Raw genomic sequence first — 6,000 nt, 5'->3', positions numbered from 1 at the left:
CAAACACTAGGCTGTGGACATTCATCCCCCTGCCTGCCTCATTCACAGCAAACAGGAGCTGTGTTTGTTTTTTAGAGAAGCAGCTCCGGGAGCCCCGAGTTCACAACAAAACAAAGAGAGGCATCATAACAAAACAAAGAGAGTTCTTTAGTTAAAGGATTCTGGGAAAGTTGCGGAGGTCAGTTACAGCGTAGTAAGATTAATCACTGTTTACACTGGCACTCCAGCGCTGCAGCACCAGCGCTGCAGTCGTTATTCCCCAGGCAGACATGGAGTGTACAGCCAGCGCTGTAGCCAGGGAGATACAGCGCTGTATGTGCCTTGCAAGTGTGGACGGTGAGTGAGTTGCAGCACTGTAAAGCCACCACCAGCGCTGCAACTCTCCAGTGTAGCCAAGCCCTAAGTGTATGCCTATCTCAAAGTTGCTCAGAGGTTGCATCTATTATTAGATAATGGTCTTCTAAATGCTGTGCTCTGTTTTTTAATTGATTTACCACTTATTTCAGAAGTTGTTCTCTATGCTGGAAATCCTGAGTGTTTTCCATTCAAAAACCCACAGCTCTAGCTAGCAGCTGAGCTCTTAATAAGTTGTCAAAAGTTTAACACAGTGGTCTCCAACCTTTTTAAGCACATGGTCGCTTTTTGAATTTAAGTGCAACCCAGGATCTACCTCAAAGAAAATGTAGAATAACAGTAATCACACAAACCCAAACACACTTGTGGTAAGCACCAGAATGGGCGTAAAAAATTTTATTAGGTTCTGTGACAGGTTGTGCTTGCCCCACCCTGGTTCACCAAGGGTTAATCCCACTCTGTGGACTGAGGAAGCCATGCCCTCTCCAGCTAGAACCAGGTATAAAAGGGAGCAGCTCAGCTCAGTTGGGGCTGACTGCCGAGGAGGGAGGACTGATGTTGCAGGCTCCAGTCCAGGAGCTGCTGAAGTCCCAGACTATGGAAGCCAGAGGCTCCAAGACACCAGCGTATATCAGGTAGCTATGGATACCCAAGAGAGGTCGGAGCTGCCAGGATTACTGCATATTGGCTCTGGCCATTGGGCCACACTACCCTGCGGGAGAGGGCAGCCATATTGACTCTGGCCCCTAGGATGCAGCACCCTGAAGCTAAGGGTGTTCAGGCGGACTCAGCTGCAGGGCTGTAATGATCCCTACCCTGCCCCCAGAGTAGAACGGGGAGCGTTTGCCCTGTGACAGGTACCCAATGTTAATCATTCTTGCTAACAGCTCCTTAAGTTGTTTGGATTTTGGATTTCAATCAATTGGGCTGATTAGGATTCTAAATCGATATATTAATGAGTCAGCCTTTAGCAAGTGTCATCAAATGGAAATAATTTAAAGATCATTCCCACATCTGCATGACTGAAAATCCAATGGTGCACTTGCTTTATTTTAGAAGTAACTTTAGCCAATAACATATTTTAATAAGCTAATTAACCTTTTTAATAGCCAACTTCAGCAGGGGCCCAATTCTGCTCCCATAGAAATGTCCCCATTGAGTACAGTGGGGGCAGAATTTGGCCCTTGGTGAAGTTGGCAGGCTACTAAACAGTTTATTTAACTTATTAAAATGTTATTGGCTAAAGTTGCTTCCATTGAAATGTCCCCATTGAGTACAATGGGAGAAAGTTTGAGGCCCAGGTTTCCGTAGGTCCTAATACTGCAGGGTTTGATCCTGAGACTATTTTATATGCTATAATAAATCAGGCCTTTTATCAAAATACTAAGATGTTTTTCAAGATCAAGACAGTGCTCTGCTTAATACCTTCTGCACTGTATTTTTACATTGTATTTTCTATAAACCTAGACATTTTCATAATCTGTTATTATTTGATTATACAAGAAATCTATGCAGCATCTCACATTTTATTAGAGATTACAAATATAATTTCACCTCAGTTCTGCACTTGCTACCTAAACTATACTCACAGTTTGACAACTATAATTCTCAGTTTAAACTATTGGACTTTCACCCAAAGTCATAATCACCTCAGATTGCAATCTTGTTAGGTCTCATAGGTGCTAGGTCTATCCTAGTGATTTTCAACTTGTGGTCCATGGACCATTGCGGGTCTGAAGACTATGTTTAAGATTTCCAAAGGGGTCACCACCTCCATTTGAAATGTAAAAATGTTGAAAACCTGGGGTTAACCACTACTTGGATTAAAATTTGGGGTCTGCAGAAAGCAATGCTGGTTGCACAATAGGTGGCACTCTTCCCTCTGAGTCGGGAGTAACTCAGTGCCAGATGATAGAAATGAGCTGGGGCAGGAGATGTAAAATCAAGGTGCTGGCCATTCATGGCCCTTAAAGAGCTCATGAAATTTTTTGCAGGAGCAGGAGAATGATTCCTGGTCAGATTCCAAGCTGAATAATTACAATCTGCCTACCTAACTTCTGAGTGCATTTTTAATATGTGAAGTTTATCTTTATTTCCATGATTTAAAAGCTATTGGGCCTGAGTCTAGTATTCTATAGTGTAAGCATTACACCAATGTAACTCCACCACCTATAATAACAGAATCAGGCCCACTGTATATTTTTTTTAAAAGCAGGTTGCTAGTACAGAATGCCTGTTGCATTCTACTCTGGAGTATCCTGTATGTCAGTGAGTAAGCTCTATTTATACATTCTGTCAAGACCTTTGGGATCTGTTTGGTTGAAGGCACCATGTTTAAATATTACATATGTTATTTGGGTTGCAAAGTCAAGCACTCAGAAGCAGGGCCAGCTCCAGCCCCCAGTGCGCCAAGCGCGTGCTTGGGGCGGCATGCCACGGGGGGCGCTCTGCCTGTCGCCGGGAGGGCGGCAGGCGGCTCCGGTGGACCTCCTGCAGGCGTGCCTGCGGAGGGTCTGCTGGTCCCGCGGCTCTGGTGGAGCATCCGCAGGCATGCCTGCGGGAGATCCACCGGAACCGCAGGACCGGCGGACCCTCCACAGGCACGTCTGCAGGAGGTCCACCGGAGCCGTGGGACCGGCGACCGCCAGAGCGCCCCCCGCGGTGTGCTGCCGTGCTTGGGGCGGCGAAATTGCTAGAGCCGCCCCTGCTCAGATGTCAAGAAATGCCAGAATTAAGATTGTCTGTGGTTGTGCCTATGTATTATAAGTGTCTTTTAACTGCATGATCACATACTATTTTTTTCTACTGCCTCATTCAGTGCAGAGGATGGATGGTACTTGCTGAATGGATAGCTGTTCAGCACTTTTTTTTATCCTCTTCATGCAATGTTTGGCCCCAGATCACATTTACTGCACACCATTCAAACCCTGCACTGAATACAGAATTCTTAATTTCCTCATGGGCTATACTATGGTGCTCTCACCATGGTATTGGAGTGCTTCACAAACATTAATGTTACAACACCCGATGAGGTAAATGAATATGATTGTTCCCATTTTACAAATGGGGAACTGAGGCCCCCAGGTAGACCTTAACCAAAAGATCATCCTTTCGCCTCCTCCTATTCTTGTCTTTCTCTGCTCCTAGCCCCACTCTCAAGACAAATCCCCCTCAGTCTGCCTCTTCCTCCCTGCTTCTTTGCCCATTCCAGGCCTGTCTCTGTCCCCGATCCATTCAAATCTCAGCTCCTTCTCCTCTGCATTGCCCAGGAGAGAGAGTCCCCCTGCCCTCAGTTCCTGTCCCCAACATCATGGCAGCCTTGGCTGACAGCAGGAGCAATTGCAGGAAAAGTCCTGCTCATCCTCGGCCTGGAGACCTGTGGTACATGCTCAGTGGAGATGGCATGTTTAGCAAATTTTGCCACCTCTATTAAGCATGTCCAAATAGTGATTCTCTCCTCCCCTCCCCCTTTCCCCCTCCACCCCCCCACCCAGATCAGATCTGGTTGGATTTTCACATGGCTGGCAAAAGACACGTCCTTGGCACAGGGGGGCAGCCCCCTTCCATATGTCAAGTTCCTGCTCCAAAGCATGGAGATGACAGACTTTCTCAGTTAAAGGGATGTAAGAATTTGGTAAATGTTGTCAAAACAATGTATTTTTCCCTAAACTTGCTTTGGAAGATGCTGAACTAGCTTTGAGGTTGAAACTTTTTTTAAAAGACAAAAGACATTCAGCCTGAGGCAGCCACCCAGCCTAGAAAACTTCAATATGAATCAGGGCTGGATTAACTTTTTGTGGGCCTGGCACCAAACACACTTGTGGGCCCCCATGGGGCAAGGTGCAGGGGGCTGGGATGGTCAGGGCGGGCTGGGGGCAATGATGCACAGCGTGGCGGGAGCAGCCCCGCTCGGCACAGCCCAGCAGGAGGGCACTGTTTACAAACCTGCAGCCGCCAGACGCACACTGGCCTGCCCTGCCCTGTGCTACCAGCATGCCCCTTCCCCTTGAGGGTGGGCCCGCATCACCCCCCGCTGCCCAGTGCCCCACCCTTATGCCCAGTGCCCTCTTGCCCAGAGACCTCCACCACAGATCTCTATGTCCAGCCCCCACCCCTCTCAGAGACCTCCTCTGCTGGCCTCCCACACAACTGCACAGCACACCCTGCATACCACACCACTCACCCAGCGCCCCCCACCCATAGACCTCCCCACTGCCCACCACCGTCCTCACAGTCCCACCATCACAGCTGCATAGCACCCCATGTTCCTGAGGGGATTTTGCACCAAAAAAATAAAAATTCTTCTCACAATATTTTAAAATTCTGCAAATTTTGTCAAAAAATAAATGTGGAGGCTCCAACATGGCCGTGGGGAGCACAGGCCACTGGTTGCATGGAGGTGGGATATTACCCTGCAGCCTCCCCCCACGTCACCCTGGGATAGGGACTCAGCAGTGAGGCTGCAACCGATCCTGAAACAGTGCAAGTTCCAGGCCTGCCCCAGAAGCACCCTGAGGCCCTGCCCCCCCTGGGTGGGCAGGCTCAGCCCGGAAGCAGGATCCAAGTGCAGAGGGACTTAGTATGGGGGGATCCAAGTGGGGGTAGGAGAGTTGTCTGTGGGGTAATCTGGGTGCGGGTGGCTCAGTGGGGGATCTGGATGCATAGAAGCTCATTGGGGGGGTTCCAGGTACAGGTGCTTGGGGCTCAGTGGGGAAGGTGTCTGGGGGGGGCTCGTTGGGGTGGTACAGATGCAGGGGAGGTGGGGCTTGTCAGGAGGAGGGTTTGATGTGCCTGCTTAACAGGGGAGCTTGTTTTCAGCTGTAATTGGCTAGTCCTGAATAATCTTCAATCAGATAAAGTTTACTAAGGAACAAAGCACCTCATCTGTATCTCAAAACCAGCTTTTGTTCCAGTGATCTTTCAGCACAAAATGCCCAAGGTAGTTAAGTGCACTTAATTTCTCCTGAGGAACCAACTTAATTTGGTGAATTGCTCAAATAAAATTTGTCACAGTATGTTGCCAACTGGTGGAATTTTATAGAGAGTCTCTCAATACTAGGTGTTTTTCTTAAAGTCCAGCACCTAACATTCTTGTGATTCAGATTGTAATTAAAAAAAAAAAAAAAAAAGGTTATACCCATATGGTTGGGGAAAAAAACCTGAAAGTGTGATCCAAGTGTAATATAACACTTTCTGCCATGGGGATGCCGCATGCTGGGCTCCAGTTTCCCTGCTGCCCCCGCTTCTCCCATCCCCTTCTCTTCCCCGTCCCGTGCCCCTTCCCCACCGCTCCATCTCCTCCCCAGGCTTGGGGGGTAGGGGGGAAACCATCCCCCAGCACGAGCCGGCAAAGCGGAGCAGGTTGGGGCCAAGTTGCTCCACTTCCTGCTGCCCCATGAGTGCAGACCCGACCCCTGCTGCAGTCCTCAGGGGGAAGGGGTGGAGTGGGGGTGGGGCTGGGGTAGAGCAGAGGCGGGGCGGGGGCAGAGCAGGGGTGGGGGTTTTGGGGAAGGGGTGGAGTGGGGACAGAGTTTGGCGGCAGCAGCTTTCCTGGCCAGCTCAGCTGGCCGGGGGATTGGGCTGGCCGGATCCCCTGCTGATTCTAGGCCCAGCACCATGGTGCACCCGATACTGACCTGAATGGTT

The 6,000-nt window shown here is 49.3% G+C and overlaps 1 protein-coding gene across 1 annotated transcript in view; it reads left to right on the top strand.

The window, feature by feature from the left end:
- The first annotated feature begins 903 nt into the window (after nt 1-903).
- Nucleotides 904-6,000, top strand: part of SGIP1 (SH3GL interacting endocytic adaptor 1) — a 189,887-nt gene continuing 184,790 nt past the window's right edge. The window contains exon 1 of the mRNA XM_039485429.1: nt 904-989. The gene's annotated coding sequence lies outside the window, so the exon portion shown is untranslated. The remainder of the gene's footprint in view (nt 990-6,000) is intronic.

The sequence above is a fragment of the Mauremys reevesii genome, linkage group 8 (genome assembly GCF_016161935.1).
Source record: "Mauremys reevesii isolate NIE-2019 linkage group 8, ASM1616193v1, whole genome shotgun sequence".
NCBI lineage: Eukaryota > Metazoa > Chordata > Testudines > Geoemydidae > Mauremys > Mauremys reevesii.
This window is presented reverse-complemented; position numbering and strand designations above follow the sequence as displayed.